Genomic DNA, 17,272 nt, shown 5'->3' with positions numbered 1-17,272 from the left:
CCACCAGTTAGGGTGGATGGAGAGAATGAGTTTGAGGTGGAGTCCATCCTTAACTGTAGGAAGAGGGGCAGACAACTGCAGTATTTGATCCAGTGGAAGGGATATCCACCCGAGGACAACTCTTGGGAACCCGCAAGAAACCTACATGCACCACGCTTAATTCAAGCTTTCCACCGAGACCATCCGGAGGTGATGTCCAGTCTGGGCGTTCAGTGTCCGCCCTTAGGAGGGGGGCACTGTCAGGAGGCACAAGCCGCCTCCGTCCGCCGGGCTCCAGGGCGCATGCGCGGAGGACTCACGCTACGCCGTACACCCGTTCGCGGCCCAATGGTGCGGCGCGCGCGGGTGCACGGCGGTCCCCGTGTGCGAGCCGTGGCCGTGCGGGTGCCCGGCAGCGCGTCACGCTGACGCGCTCGCCGGAGGGCTACATCTGACGGCTCCAGCACCCAGTCGGGTTGCTGGTTTGTCGTCAGCTGTGCCCTGTCCCCTGTACCTGCTACTCCCTGTGATTTCTACAGTGTTTCCTGTGCTGAACTCTGCCTGTTAAACGGATTACCCCTGCTTGCCTGATACCCTGACCTCTGCCTGCTAAACGGATTACCCTTGCTTGCCTGATACCCTGACCTCTGCTTGTTAAACGTATTATCCTTGATTGCCTGATACCCTGACCTCTGCTTGTTAAACGGATTATCCTTGATTGCCTGATACCCTGACCTCAGCCTGTTATACGGATTACTCTTGCTTGCCTGATACCCCTGAACCCTGCCTGATTAAACGGACTTGCTCTTGCTTGTTATCTCGGTTCTGACCTCTGCCTGTATAACGGACTTGTCCTGCCGGAGACCCCAGTTCTAGTTAACCACTTGTCTTGCAGTTCCTCCAGTGCCCAACGGCTACACGGACCTCCCTCGGGCCCTTCAGGAATCCAGCCACCACCGGAAGCCCGTGCTTCCGCGTGCCCCCAATTCCCTGTATCACTTCCAGGGGTCGGGTGCGCGTGGTCGTAAGGGCGAGCCGCTCTCGGCATCTTGGCCTCGGTGAGTATAGTCCCGACAGTGGTTCTACCAACTCACCGCTTCCATTGGTGAGTTGGAGACAGGATCCGCCGGCCCCAGATGTTTACCATAGAGATTTTCGGTAGACCAGATGGTCGGCGGAGTCTAAATGATCGTTCAGAGGCCGGGCGCGATGTTATGATCATTTTTTTTATTTATTTCAGGCTTCCTAGCCTAGAGGTGAGTTGTGGTCTTATTGACCCCATATCTCACTGTAAAGAGGACCGATCATGCCATAGTCCTATTACAAGGGATGTTTACATTCTTTGTAATAGGAATAAAAGTGATCAAAATTTTTTTTTTTTTAAAAAGCGTCAAACAAAAAAAAAAGTAAAATTAACAATAAAAACAAAATTTAAAGCGCCCCTGTCCCCGTGTGCTTGCACGCAGAAGCGAACATATACGTAAATCCCGCCCACATATGAAAAGAGTGTTCAAACCACACATTTTATGGTATCGCCACAAACGTTAGAGCGAGAGCAATAATTCTAGCCCTAGACCTCCTCTGTAACTCAAAACATGTAACCAGTAAAAAATTTTAAAGCGTCGCCTATGGGGATTTTTAAGTACCGAAGTTTGGCGCCATTCCACAAGCGTGTGCAATTTTTAAGCGCGACATGTTAGGTATCTATTTACTCGGCATAACTTCATCTTTCACATTATGCAAAAAATTGGGCTAACTTTACTGTTTTTTTTCTTTTTTAAAGCACAAAACAGTTTTTTTCCCAAAAAAATGCGTTCGAAGAATGCTGCACAAATACCAGGTCTGGTATGAATTTTAAGGGGAACCCTGCGCCAAAATTAAAACAAAATGGCGTAGGGGTCCCCCCAAAATCCATACCAGACCTTTATCTGAGCACGCAACCTGGCAGGCCGCAGGAAAATAGGGGGGATGAGAGAGCGCCCCCCTCTCCTGAACCGTACCAGGCCACATGGCCTCAACATGGGGAGGGTGCTTTGGGGTCTGACCCCAAAACAACTTGTCCCCATGTTGATGGGGACAAGGGCCTCATCCCCACAACCCTTGCCCGGTGGTTGTGAGGGTATACGGGCGGGGGGCTTATCGGAATCTGGAAGCTCCCTTTACAAGGGGACCCCCAGATACCACCCCCCCCATGTGAATTGGTAACGGGGTACATTGTACCCCTACCATTTCACTAAAAAAGTGTTGAAAATGATAAAAATAGACAAGAGACAGCTTGGGACAAGTCCTTTATTAAAAGATAAAAAAAAAAAATGCCCCGCGATGTAAATCCAGCCCACCCGACAGACCGAAAAAGAAAAAATGCCCCCGTGGCATCAGAGGGGGGGGCAGGGTCACCCGTTTACGTCACCGGGTGGCCCCGCCCTCATCTATATAACAGCTGTCACCCAGAAGAAGCATGACTGGGCGAGAGCCTCCCATGAAGGCAGAACTGTTGCAGCTTTTTTATTTATTTTTTGGTCCGTCGGGCGGCGTGGATTTACATCGCGGGTAATTTTTATTTTTTTTAATAAAGGACTTGTCCCAAGCTGTCTCTTGTCTTTTTTACCATTTTTGACACTTTTTTAATGAAATGGTAGGAGTACCCCGTTACCAATTCACATAGGAGGGCCGGGATCTGGGTGTACCCTTGTTAAAGGGGGCTTCCAGATTCCGATAAACCCCCCCACCCGCATACCCCCACAACCACCGGGCAAGGGTTGTGGGGATGAGGTCCTTGTCCCCATCAACATGGGGACAAAGTGCTTTGGGGCACCCTCCTCATGTTGAGGGCATGTGGCCTGGTATGGTTCAGGGCCTATAATAAGACTTACCTGTAGGTAAAATGAATATCTCCTAAACCTGTATGGTTTAGGAGATATTCCCTTTGCATGCAGCCGCTAAAGTCAGCGGCGCATGCGCTGTGAAGGCCCGGGAAGAAAAATGCACTGTGAAGGCCCGGGAAGAAAACTCCCGCGCACACACGCGGGAGTGACGTCATCGCGGTTTCGGACACTCACAGCGCCACTCTGAGGTCAAAATGTCAGCTCCCTCAAGGTGGACCGGGTGAGATACCGACGCCTCGCTGCATACTAGCTCATTATGCCCTTGCCTTACAGGGTTTTTTTTTTGTAATTTTCTTTTTTGCTCCGGCAGGTATACAACCGCTTTAAATTACTTTTTTCCTTTAGAAACGTCATTTTGCTGTGGTACTGTTCTAAACACGGGAAAAATGCGCCACTTTACATCCATACTATAGACACCCCCCAGGCACAATATTTAAAGGAATATTTCATTTTTATTGTTTCACTTTAAGCATTACTAAAATCACTGCTCCCGAAAAAACTTCAGTTTTTAAAACTTTTTTTTGCATTGATACATATCCCCTGGTGCAGGACCCGGGTCCCCAAACATTTTTTATGACAATAACTTATTTATTCAGAAGCACAGTGGAGGTATCACGAGGTGTAGGGCGTTTTACTTGTGAACCATCAGGTGTGTATGACAATAACTTGCATATAAGCCTTTAAAATGAGCACTTTTAGTTTTTCATGTTCGTGTCCCATAGACTTTAACGGTGTTCGTGTGTTCTTCAGAATTTTTTGCCTGTTCAGATGTTCTGGTGTGAACTGAACCGGGGGTGTTTGGCTCATCCTTACCCTGTATGACCACCCCACGTAAATCAAGCGGGAAAGGAAAGGGATACTTTCAGAATTGTGCTTTCCTGCTTTGCTTACTTTTAGGCTCCTCTCCATGTACTGAAATTGGTTACTCTGATTTCATTGCACACTGTGAGCTTCTCATAGAGTGTATTAGGAGTTACAGCAAGTCAGATAGAGCCTGCCTCATTTTCTGTCTGGAAGATGTCCATCATTTAGCTCTTTCCTCCTTGGCCTCACTGTCCCTGACCCACCCCTTTCATTCACATGATTTCAGTTCTTTCAATTAATTGAGGTTCAGCAGCACATGTGGGCATTATAGGACGGTTTGCACGTAAATACAGTCTGTCTGGGTCTAGGTATTTTGATATTGGCAGAACTCCTCCCATGCCCCCAGCCCACTGCTTGCATCAAGTGGTTGAAAACCCTTTTTGTTGACTTTTACCTATAGGTAAGCCTAGAATAAGGCTTACCTATAGGTAGTGGAAATATCTCCTATTTGTAGTGCGCCGATGTCGTCATCGGCGCATGCACTGTAAAGAAACGGACCACCTTGCCGTTTCTTCCCCCAGCATGTTTTGCGACTGATGGCTCCCGCACGCATGCGCGGGAGTGACGTCACGCGACTCCGGCCAGTCATAGAGCTGGAGTCCATGGCCCCGTAAGGAAGAGGGGCAAAGATGGACGCAGCCTGCTCAGGGGACAGCGCGGGCTTCGTTTGCAGGTAAGTGTCGTATAATGGGCTAGTATGCGATGCATACTAGCCCGTTATGCTTTTCATTTGCAGGCCTTACGGGGAGCAAAAGAGGAAGTAAAACCCATCAGGGTTTACTTCCTCTTTAAGACTCTTGAGAGTAGGGCCAGGTCTGTCTAGTGTGGGGGTGCAGTAAGAAAATGTTCAGGGCAGAGGATGCGAGGTCAGCAGGGCAGTGTACAGGACATCAGCAGGGCAGAGGATAGGATCAGCAGTTTACACATACCTCCCAACTTTTTGAGATGGGAATGAGGGACACCTATCAGCAAAAGTATGCAGGCATAGGACACACCCCTGGCCACGCCCCCTTAAAGGAAAATTATACAAAAAAACAAGATTGGTCAGACCCACAAGTGCTTTTTTACCACTACTGTTCCTTTATAGTGGCCTTTGGAATTTACAAATGCAGCCGTTTAGAAATCAGATGAAAGGTTTAGTGCTGAAAAACACTTTTTGATATATAAAAAGTGCATTTTATATACATCTATATAAATCAGACCAAATGAGGGACAAATGAGGAGGAATGAGGGACAGAGGGGCATTTCTCCAAATCAGGGACAGTCCCTCGAAATCAGGGACAGTTGGGAGCTATGGTATACAGAGGCTATTGGTTTTTAGGGCAGTGTACAGGGAGTCAGCAGGGCAGTGTACTGGGAGTGAACAGGGCAGTGTACTGGGAGTGAACAGGGCAGTGTACTGGGAGTCAGCAAGGCAGAGGATATATCAGCCGTTTGTAGGGCAGTATACAGAGGCTATTGGTTTTCAGGGCAGCGCACAGGAAGTCAGCAGGGCAGTGTACAGGGAGTCAGTAGGGCAGAGGATAAGCTCAGCAGTTTGTTAGGCAGTATACAGAGTCTATTGTTTTTTAGGGCAGTGTACAGAGAGTCAGCAGGGCAGTGTACAGGGGGTCAGCAGGGCAGTGTACAGGGCAATAGCAGGGCAGTGTACAGAGCATCAGCAGGGCAGAGAATAGGATCAGTGGTTTGTAGGGCAGTATACAGAGACTATTGGTTTTTAGGGCAGTGTACAGGGAGTCAGCAGGGCAGTGTGCTGGGAGTCAGCAGGGCAGTGTGCTGGGAGTCAGCAGGGCAGTGTACTGGGAGTCAACAGGGCAGTGTGCTGGGAGTCAGCAGGGCAGTGTACTGGGAGTGAACAGGGCAGTGTACTGGGAGTCAGCAAGGCAGAGGATATATCAGCAGTTTGTAGGGCAGTATACAGAGGCTATTGGTTTTCAGGGCAGTGCACAGGAAGTCAGCAGGGCAGTGTACAGGGAGTCAGTAGGGCAGAGGATAAGCTCAGCAGTTTGTAGGGCAGTATACAGAGTCTATTGTTTTTTAGGGCAGTGTACAGAGAGTCAACAGGGCAGTGTACAGGGGGTCAGCAGGGCAGTGTACAGGGCAATAGCAGGGCAGTGTACAGGGCATCAGCAGGGCAGAGGATAGGATCAGTGGTTTGTAGGGCAGTATACAGAGACTATTGGTTTTTAGGGCAGTGTACAGGGAGTCAGCAGGGCAGTGTGCTGGGAGTCAGCAGGGCAGTGTGCTGGGAGTCAGCAGGGCAGTGTGCTGGGAGTCAGCAGGGCAGTGTACTGGGAGTCAACAGGGCAGTGTACTGGGAGTCAGCAGGGTAGTGTACAGGGAGTCAGCAGTTTGTAGGGCAGTATACAGAGGCTATTGTTTTTTAGGGCAGTGTACAGGAAGTCAGCAGGGCAGAGGATAAGCTCAGCAGTTTGTAGGGCAGTATACAGAAACTATTGGTTTTTAGGGCAGTGTACAGGGAGTCAGCAGGGCAGTGTACAGGGAGTCAGCAGGGCAGTGTACAGGGAGTCAGCAGGGCAGTGTACAGGGAGTAAGCAGGGCAGTGTACAGGGCATCAGCGGGGAAGTGTACAGGGAATCAGCAGGGCAGAGGATAGGAGTGGTTTGTAGGGCAGTATACAGAGACTATTGTTTTTTAGGGCAGTGTACAGGGAGTCAGCAGGGCAGTGTACAGGGTAATGATAAAAAGTGGGACTTTGAATGAGACACTGGGTCTCCATCCCTGTGCGTACATAGAACATAAAACAGGAGGGTTGGGGCTTTAAATGAGGTGGGCAAATGAGGCCAAAGGGACAGTCACAATTGCATAAACCATTTTATTGATACATAGTGACACATAGACACAGTTTGAGTTCCAATAACAATAATAATATCAAATCGTATAACAAACACATCCTGACCGATACATGGGGAGCATGGTAAACAGCCCCCAAGTGGTACAGGGCAAAAGAGCTGGGAAAAATTAATCATTGAAATAGCTTAGGGTACACTGTCCCTTTGGCCTCATTTGCCCACCTCATTTCCCAACCAAAGTCCCAACCTTCCTGTTTTATGTTCTAGGCAGTGTACAGCGGTGGTTCTCAACTCCTGTCCTCAGGACCCACTAACAGGCCAGGTTTTATGTATTACTTTGGGGAGATGTAGACTAGAATACTGCAATCACTGAGCAGCGAATGATATCACCTGTGATGTATTTCAGTTATCTTGCAAACCTGGCCTGTTGGTGGGTCCTGAGGACCGGAGTTGAGAACCACTGGTGTACAGGGAGTCAGCAGGGCAGAGGATATGATCAGTGGTTTGTGAAGCAGTATACAGAGGCGATTGGTTTTTAGGGCAGTGTACTGGGAGTCAGCCGGGCAGTGTACAGGGCAAAGAATGGAAGGTCAGCAGGGGACAAGCTGAGGGCAGGGGTAAGCAGGGTGGAGGACAGGGGTCAATATTGGCAGGGCAGAGGACAGGGGTCACCACTGGAGAGGCACGGGACAGAGAACACTGCTGGCAGGGCAGAGGACAGGGATCACAACTGGAGAGGCAGAGGACATGGATCATCGCTGGCAGGGCAGAGGACACAGATCATCGCTGGCAGGGCAGAGGACACAGATCATCGCTGGCAGGGCAGGGGACAGGGATCCCGGCTGGAGGGGCAAAGGACGGGGATCACTACTAAAGAGAGAGAGGACAGGGATCGCGGCTAGAGAGGGAGAGGACAGGGACCATGTCTGGAAAGTCAGAGGACAAGGATCACGGCTGGAGAGGGAGAGGACAAGAATCACAGCTGGAGAGTCAGAGGACAGGGATCACGGCTGGCGAGTCAGAGGACAGGGATCACGGCTGGAGAGTCAGAGGATAGGGATCACGGCTGGAGAGTCAGAGGATAGGGATCACGGCTGGCGAGTCAGAGGACAGGGATCACGGCTGGAGAGTCAGAGGATAGGGATCACAGCTGGAGAGAGGACAGGGATCATGGCTGGCGAGTCAGAGTACAGGGATCACAGCTGGCGAGTCAGAGGACAGGGATCACAGCTGGCGAGTCAGAGGACAGGGATCACAGCTGGAGAGGCAGAGGACAGGGATCACAGCTGGAGAGGCAGAGGACAGGGATCACAGCTGGAGAGTCAGAGGACAGGGATCACGGCTGGAGAGGCAGAGGACAGGGATCACGGCTGGAGAGGCAGAGGACAGGGATCACAGCTGGAGAGTCAGAGGACAGGGATCACGGCTGGAGAGGCAGAGGACAGGGATCACGGCTGGAGAGGCAGAGGACAGGGATCATCGCTGACACGGCACTTGGCAGAGCTCCTTTCCCATCCCAGTACTGTACACAGCTCCTCCTCCCCTTACTACACAGAACTGAAATGACATTCTTTTACTTACAGCCATAATCTTCACAGGGTGTAGCTGGCTGCTATGTTGCCGCTCTGACCTGTGAAATTCCCTGGTCGGAACTGCAGTGTAGCTGCAGTAGCCAGATACACCCTGTGAAGATCCTGGCTGTAAGTAAAATAATGTGATTTCAGCTCTGTGTAGTGTGGGGAGGAGGAGCTGTGTACGGTGCTGGGATGGGAAAGGAGCTCAGCGGCTGGGCAGAGCATCCAGGGTGGAGGGGGGTGGTCAGGGGGCTTTGGGGGGAGCAACTGAAAACTAGGGGGGTGAGGGGTGCCCGCCCCAGCACCCCCCTAGATCCGGCCATGCTTGAGAGCCGTAGGAGGAAGGGTTCTGTGATGTTTTCAGGAAGCTATGTACAGCACCCTGCCAGCCCCTCCCAGCAGCCACGATCTGCCTATATTGCACAGAGAAGCACAGAGACCCAGTGATGACATCACTGAGTCTAAAAATTGGTATGTAATAGAAATGGAAATGTTTTCTTGAAAAATGCAATTAGCATGTTGTTGAGGGGAGAGGGAGGAACCAGGGAAAGTAAAATATATCACAATAGAAACATAAGCTTCATCTACTATTCATTCATTCTGTCTCTGAAATGTCAACAAAATGAGCAAAATTCTAAAATTTCCCAATGTACTTCTTGGAAAAAAAAAAATACCAGAAAGAGCCCAGCTCCACCTTGTGGTTACAGCACAGATGCACAAAGCAGATCAAAAAAGGTGGTAAGTAAGTTTGGAAAAGTTTATTATTTTATTCTCACATTCCTGTAAGACTTTTAAATGTTATTCCCAGAAGTGTGCTCAGAATTTGGCTAATACATTCTATGTAACACAAGCAGCTGCAATTTGGGAGCATCTGTGCTTCATGACTGGACCAATATACGCCGGTGTCTTATCGAATTCAGTCCCCTATCATATAGTGTCCTCCCTGTACTGCGCAGGCGCAGTACGGAGGACAAAAGAGACGCCGAAAGTCTCCGAAGTTCAACAGCTGATCGTCAGCTGTACACGGCGCCTGCGCATTTATTCTTACCCTATGTCCAGGATCATTCCCTACTATCCAAGTGGACATAGAGTTAGAATAAATATTTGCCGAGCGCAGCGAGGCCGTGCCCGAAGCGTGGCGAGCGAAGCGAGCCCGCGAGGGGCCCTCTTACACTGCCATCGCTAACAGGTGCCCGAGCGCCGTGTACAGCTGATGGTCAGCTGATCAACTTCGGGCATTTTCGGCATCTCCTGCTCCTCCGTACTGCGCAGGCGCTGCGCCTGCGCAGTACGAGGCGGACACTATCTGATACGAGGACAGTATTTGGCAGAACACCGGCCGCCCATTGTATAATAATCAGCTTTCACCTTTACTATAGTATATTGAATGAGTATATTGAATGACTTGTGTTATAGGATAAATATAAAAGGATAGTTTTGTTTGCCAATAAAGTCTGTGTTTGCCTTTAACATAACATTTAAGGCCTCATGTACACGGCTGCTGGTAAACGGACATTTAGGAATAGTTGGGCATTTTTTTTCAACTGCCCCAAACTCTCCTCTATGTTATCTTATCAGGACATGTACACAGGATCCCCGATCTCTCCTCTATGTTATCTCATCAGTACATGTACACAGGATCCCCGATCTCTCCTCTATGTTATCTTATCAGTACATGTACACAGGATCCCCGATCTCTCCTCTATGTTATCTTATCAGGACATGTACACAGGATCCCCGATCTCTCCTCTATGTTATCTTATCAGTACATGTACACAGGATCCCCGATCTCTCCTCTATGTTATCTCATCAGTACATGTACACAGGATCCCCGATCTCTCCTCTATGTTATCTTATCAGTACATGTACACAGGATCCCCGATCTCTCCTCTATGTTATCTCATCAGTACATGTACACAGGATCCCCGATCTCTCCTCTATGTTATCTTATCAGTACATGTACACAGGATCCCCGATCTCTCCTCTATGTTATCTTATCAGGACATGTACACAGGATCCCCGATCTCTCCTCTATGTTATCTTATCAGTACATGTACACAGGATCCCCGATCTCTCCTCTATGTTATCTTATCAGTACATGTACACAGGATCCCCGATCTCTCCTCTATGTTATCTTATCAGTACATGTACACAGGATCCCCGATCTCTCCTCTATGTTATCTTATCAGGACATGTACACAGGATCCCCAATCTCTCCTCTATGTTATCTTATCAGGACATGTACACAGGATCCCCGATCTCTCCTCTATGTTATCTCATCAGTACATGTACACAGGATCCCCGATCTCTCCTCTATGTTATCTTATCAGTACATGTACACAGGATCCCCGATCTCTCCTCTATGTTATCTCATCAGTACATGTACACAGGATCCCCGATCTCTCCTCTATGTTATCTTATCAGTACATGTACACAGGATCCCCGATCTCTCCTCTATGTTATCTTATCAGGACATGTACACAGGATCCCCGATCTCTCCTCTATGTTATCTTATCAGTACATGTACACAGGATCCCCGATCTCTCCTCTATGTTATCTTATCAGTACATGTACACAGGATCCCCGATCTCTCCTCTATGTTATCTTATCAGGACATGTACACAGGATCCCCGATCTCTCCTCTATGTTATCTTATCAGGACATGTACACAGGATCCCCGATCTCTCCTCTATGTTATCTTATCAGGACATGTACACAGGATCCCCATCTGTCCTCTATGTTATCTTATCAGTACATGTACACAGGATCCCCATCTGTCCTCTATGTTATCTTATCAATACATGTACACAGGATCCCCAATCTCTCCTCTATGTTATCTCATCAGTACATGTACACAGGATCCCCGATCTCTCCTCTATGTTATCTTATCAGTACATGTACACAGGATCCCCGATCTCTCCTCTATGTTATCTTATCAGTACATGTACACAGGATCCCCGATCTCTCCTCCTCTCCAGTGGGGGGAACTGGAGGCTGTAATGTGGGGGGGGGGGGGGGGGCTGAGGACCGGAATGTAGGGGGAGCTGAGGACTGGAATGATGTGGGGGGCAATGAGAACATTAATGTGAAGGGTGCTAAGGATTGTAATGTGGGGTGGCTGAGGACAGTAATGTGGGGGATGATGTAAATAAGGGCAGAGGACAGTACTGTTTGGGGGGGGGGGGGGTTTGATGTCAAGGAAGTGTGAGAACACTACTGTAAAAAGATATTGGAAGGAAATACCTAGGGCTGCCCAAAACTTGCCCCCAGTATATTAAAGAGAACTGTCTCGGTACCCAAGGATTAGGCCAAACTTATAGTTAACATATCAATTTATTAAGAAAAAGGCATGTTTAAAATTGGTTTGTACACAAAATAATTGGTAAACAGTTGATTAAAATCATGCATAATTAATACAACTGGTTCCACGGAAATGGATGAACCCCATAAATACTGTGGGGAGCTGAGATGTAAATCTTGACGCAGTCCCCTACATGTTTTGCGGCTACAGCCGCTTCCTCTGGAGGAGTCAGTCATAATCATCTACAAGGTAAGTACAATCTCATAATCATATAGTCATAAATAATATTTGACAACAGGGAAGAAAGAAACAAAAATACAAAATAATATACATAATGTGAAGCAGAATTGTTAGGGATCCACAGATTCATGCGTTGCTTACCAGTGGAGGCCAATAGAGCATAGAACAGCACCTAATGAGTCACCCAAAGGTAATCCCCCCCACAGCGGACATGGGAAACACTTGAAGGCACTGATTGCTATGAGTGCAAAAAATAATAATAATAATAATAGGTGGGAGCAGTTGTCTGTTAACAAGCACAGGCAACACAGTATGTATTCTAGTGGGGACAGCAAACAGAGCCCAAGAAGGAAGGGAAAAAGGGGGAGGAAGGGGGGTGGAAAGGAGGGGAATTGAAGAGGGAACAAAGGAAGAAAGAGAAAGGAAAAGAAAACAGAAGGGATAAGACAAGGACTATCCAAATGTGTTATCCAAACCCACCTACTATATCAAGATATGGTGATAGAAACCCCAGGGGTCAGAGGCAGAGGGTGGAGGGGGGTGATTTGAAGTGGGCACTGAGGATGCTGATGTAAGAACTAGTTCAGATCTGTGCACGTGCATTCGGTGCACACGTAGTGGGTAGGTCAGCCCATTTTAATGGGCTGCACTAACTGCAAGAAACACAATGAAAGAAGTCCTCAATCTTTTTTTTTTTTTTTTTTAATTGTGCTGCACCAAGCCGTATGATGCTGCAGCAATGTGTGGTTTGGCGCACGCGAAAAAGTGCCACGGGTGTCGACATGATATTGGGACCTCTGCTGGAAGAAATGTTTACTGACCGGACCTCAGTGAATTTTAATTCAGTACTCCTGCCATAATTCGCCCAGGCCTCTCCTCCGCAGTAATCCCTTTCGACCACTAGAGGTAACCAGTCTTCCAGGTTACAAACTTACAGAGAAGGTGAGGTTGAAAAAAGTCCAACCTGTGCGTGTGCTTTTATGTTAGTATTACATTGTATATCCCTGTATGTTATGGTCATTCAAGAGCCTATCTAATAGTTTTTTGAAATTATCGATGTTCCCTGCTGAAACCACTGATCGTGGAAGAGAATGCCACATCTTAGTTTATCTTACGTAGTTTTAAGGTTAAACCGCTTTTCTTTTAATTTTAGTGAATGGCCGCATTTCTTTTTAAATTCCCTTTTTGCGGAAAAGTTTTATCCCTATTGTGGGGTCTCCAGTAAGGTATTTGTACATTGAAATCATATCCCCTCTCAAGCTAATATCCTACAGACCCTTTATTAGCTTTATTGCCTTTCTCTGGACTCTCTCCAGTTCCAGCACATCCTTCCTGAGGACTGGTGCCCAGAACTGGATGGCATATTTCAGGTGCAGCCGGACCAGAGTCTTGTAGAGTGGGAGAATTATCATTTCATCTCTGGAGTCAATCCCCTTTTTTATGCATACCATACTCTTTGCTTTGTTAGCAGCAGCTTGGCATTGCATACCATTGCTGAGCCTGTCATCTACTAGGACCCCCAGGTCCTTTTCCATCCTGGATTCCCCCAGAAGTTCTCCCCTAGTGAGTAGATTACATTCATATTTTTGGCACCCAAATGCACCATTTTACATTTTTCTACATCAAACCTCATTTTCCATGTAGTTGCCCACCCCATTAATTTGTTCAAATCTTTTTGCGAGGTTTCCACATCCTGCAGAGAAGTTATCGTCCTGCTTAGCTTAGTATCGTCCACAAATACAGAGATTGATCTGTTTATCCCATCCTCCAGGTCGTTTATGAATAAATTAAATAGGACTGGTCCCAGGACAGAACCCTGGGGGACCCCACTTCCCACACTGGCCCAATCTGAGTACTCCCCGTTTATCACTACCCTCTGAACTCACCCCTGTAGCCAGTTTTCAATCCATGTACTCACCCTATGGTCCATGCCAACGGACCTTAGTTTGTACAGTAAACGTTTATGGGGAACTGCATCGAATGCCTTTGCAAAATCCAGATTCACCACGTCTACGGGCCTTCCTTTATCTAGATCACAGCTTGCATACTATTGATGTTCGGCTAACTGGTCTATAATTCCCAGGGATGTATCTTGGCCCTTTTTGGAATATAGGAGCTACATTGGCTTTTCTCCAGTCTGCTGGTACCATTCCAGTCAGTAGACTGTTCATAAAAATTAGGAACAATGGTCTGGCAATTACTTGCCTGAGTTCCTTAAGGACCCTCGGGTGCAAGCCATCTGGTCCCGGTGACTTGTTAATGCTAAGTTTTTCAAGTCTATTTCTAATATTCTATCCTCTGTTAACCATGAGGGTGCTTCCTGTAACATGTCATGAGGATAAGCATTGCAGTTTTGGTTACTGAATCCCCCTGTTTCCCTCATGAAGACTGAGGAGAAGAATAAATGAAATACCTTCACATCTCTCCATCCTAAGTAACCAGATTCCCTTCATCATTCTTTATGGGGCCAATATGATCTGACCTCCCTTTCTTACTATTTATATACTTAAAGAATTTCTTGGGATTTTTTTTACTCTCCTCCACTATGTGCCTTTCGTGTTCTATCTTAGCCGCCCTAATTGCGCCCTTACATTTCTTGTTGCATTCTTTGTAAAGTTGGAATGCTGATGATGATCCCTCAGCCTTATATTTTTTGAAGGCCTTCTCCTTTGCTTTTATATGCATTTTTATGATGGAGTTAAGCAACCCAGGACTTTTATTAGCTCTTTTAAATTTATTTCCCATTAGGGATGCACTGGCTAATACCCTTATTTAATATGCTCTTAACCACTTGAGCCCCGGACCATTATGCTGCCTAAGGACCAGAGGTCTTTTTCCAATTTGGCACTGCGTCGCTTTAACTGCTAATTGCGCGGTCATGCAATGCTGTACCCAAACGAAATTTGTGTCCTTTTCTTCCCACAAATAGAGCTTTCTTTTGATGGTATTTGATCACCTCTGCGGTTTTTATTTTTTGCGCTATAAACGGAAAAAGACCGAAAATTTTGAAATTGCCCCTGGAAGACGCATTTTTTTGCGAAACGCAGCGTAGGGCTGAGCGGTATCATCGCGCCACCTCCCACTCTTGCTGTATATCTAACAGGACGAGCTATCTGTGGTCATCCGGCCGGTGCCACAGTCTGTTCTTCTATTTGATGATGCTGATTAGGGTTGTCCCGATACCGATACTAGTATCGGTATCGGCACCGATACCGAGCATTTGCCCAAGTACTTGTACTCGGGCAAATGCTCCCGATGCTTCCCCCGATACCTAAAAGTCAGCAGTGATCGGCATATGGGGGAGATACAAGCTTCTCCCCCAGCGGCTTTCAGCTGCTTTAGTGACACAGCGGTGATCGCTCACCGCTGACTGTCACTGCATTATCCTCCATGCCCCCTCCTTTCCTCTGTGCCTCTCCGCTGTCCCCCTCCGTTCTTCTCTCCTTTTCTGTCCCCCTCCGCTGTCCCCTCCGTTCCTCTTTCCTCCTCTGTGCCTCTCTGCTGCCCCCCTCCGTTCCTCTTTCCTCCTCTGTGCCTCTCCGCTGCCCCCCTCCGTTCCTCTTTCCTCCACTGTGCCTCTCCGCTGTCCCCTCCGTTCCCCCCTCCTTCTCTGTCCCCCTCCGTTCCGCCGTCCTCCTCCTCCTTCCTTTGTGAATAGACAGAGTCAGCTGACTCTGTCCATTCACATAACTGAAACATTGTAATCTCTTGTGATTACGATGTGTCAGTTTATGAATGGAGAGGAGCCGCTGTCTTCTCTCCATTCATTCTCAGTGCAGCTGAGGCTGCAGAGAAAGGGACCGGGGAATCTCTATCCTCTGTCTCTTTCTCTGTCTCAAGGGGGAGATATCAGAGGTCTGTTAAGACCCCTGATATCTCACCAAAGCCCCCCAACAGGGCTGATTAAAAAAAAAACAAAAACAAAAAAAACACATATTGCAATAAAGAATAAAAAAAAAATTATTGTAAAAAATAAAAATTGTAAATTAAAAAAAAAAAACAAAACAAAACACACACACACACATACACCGTTCACCCCCCCCCCCCCCCCCAAAAAAAAAAAAAAAGCACTGTTAAAAAAAAAAATTAAAAAAACACTGTCACGTGACATAAAAAAAAAGTATCGGTATTCGGTATCGGCGAGTACTTGAAAAAAAGTATCGGTACTTGTACTCGGTCCTGAAAAAGTGGTATCGGGACAACCCTAATGCTGATTGTCTTACTTATATGTGAGTGTTTACGCTTTTTTCTACAATAAATTGCCATCTGATTTTACACTATGGGAGCCCTCCCTTTCTTTTCTCCTATGATGACACCACTATGCTGAGGGCTGAGCCCCCCTCCTGTGGATCCATCCATCTCCATCCCAGCACCTGACGCCCTTTCCAGTTCCCATTCCCATCTCTGCTCCATCTCTGCTCCTGGGAAGTCCGGACTACTAGGATCTTAAAAAGCCCTTTTAGACCCTCTGTAATGGGGGGTCATGGGGTTCTGGTAAGCGGCCAGGCTCTTACTGTTGGTGGTGGTCCTGCACATTCGAGGTTCCATGCGGTTGAAGGACCCGTGATTGCTAATTCACTTTTTCTCGGGTTTCTTCTTTTTTGGACATTTTTTACCCTTTATAATAGTTTCTTCAATATATTTATTTTGTTTGGACTTTATTTTTGTGATTTGTGTGCACTGATTGCGATACATTATTGCACAGACGATTTATATTTTTTGTTATTTGTTTGCACTGATCGTGATACATTGCCACACAGACGGCTTATGCATTCACTGATACTGGTTGTATTTAGTGTTTTTGTGCAGTGAATCTGGTCACACATTCACCAATCTACACAGCGCGAGTCATCTAAATTTTTTCCTTGTTCATGTTATGTGTTTGTGTCACATTTAGACATTGCTGCTTTCTTTATCATAATTTAGACACTTTGAAGCGCAATTATTTTTTTCTTATCTTATTTTTAAACTGTTCCTTTCATATATTTTTTTTTTTTAATCATTTTTATTGTTATCTCGGGGAATGTAAATATCCCCTATGATAGCAATAGGTAGTGACAGGTACTCTTTTTTGAAAAAATTGGGGTCTATTAGACCCTAGATCTCTCCTCTGCCCTCAAAGCATCTGACCACACCAAGATCGGTGTGATAAAATGCTTCCCCAATTTCCCAATGGCGCTATTTACATCCGGCGAAATCTAAGTCATAAAATGCTCGTAGCTTCCGGTTTCTTAGGCCATAGAGATGTTTGGAGCCACTCTGGTCTCTGATCAGCTCTATGGTCAGCTGGCTGAATCACCGGCTGCTTTCTCAGGTTCCCTGTTGAGACAGGAGAGCCAGAGAAAAACACGGAAGACGGTGGGGGGGGGGGGCATTCCCTCCCACGGCTTGTAAAAGCAGTCTAGAGGCTAATTAGCTGCTAGGATTGCTTTTACATGAAAGCCGACCGCTGGCTGAAAAGAATGATACCAAGATGATACCTAAACCTGCAAGCATCATTCTGGTATAACCACTCAAAGTCGTGAATGGCGTACCTGAAGACAAAAAAATGGTTAACAATAAAGCACAGTAAACGGTAAAGTATAAAAAATTGCATACCTGAAAAGCAAACATGAT

This window comes from Aquarana catesbeiana, linkage group LG04 (assembly GCF_042186555.1).
Source record: "Aquarana catesbeiana isolate 2022-GZ linkage group LG04, ASM4218655v1, whole genome shotgun sequence".
NCBI classification, from domain to species: Eukaryota; Metazoa; Chordata; class Amphibia; order Anura; family Ranidae; genus Aquarana; species Aquarana catesbeiana.
Note: the sequence above shows the minus strand (reverse complement) of the source record.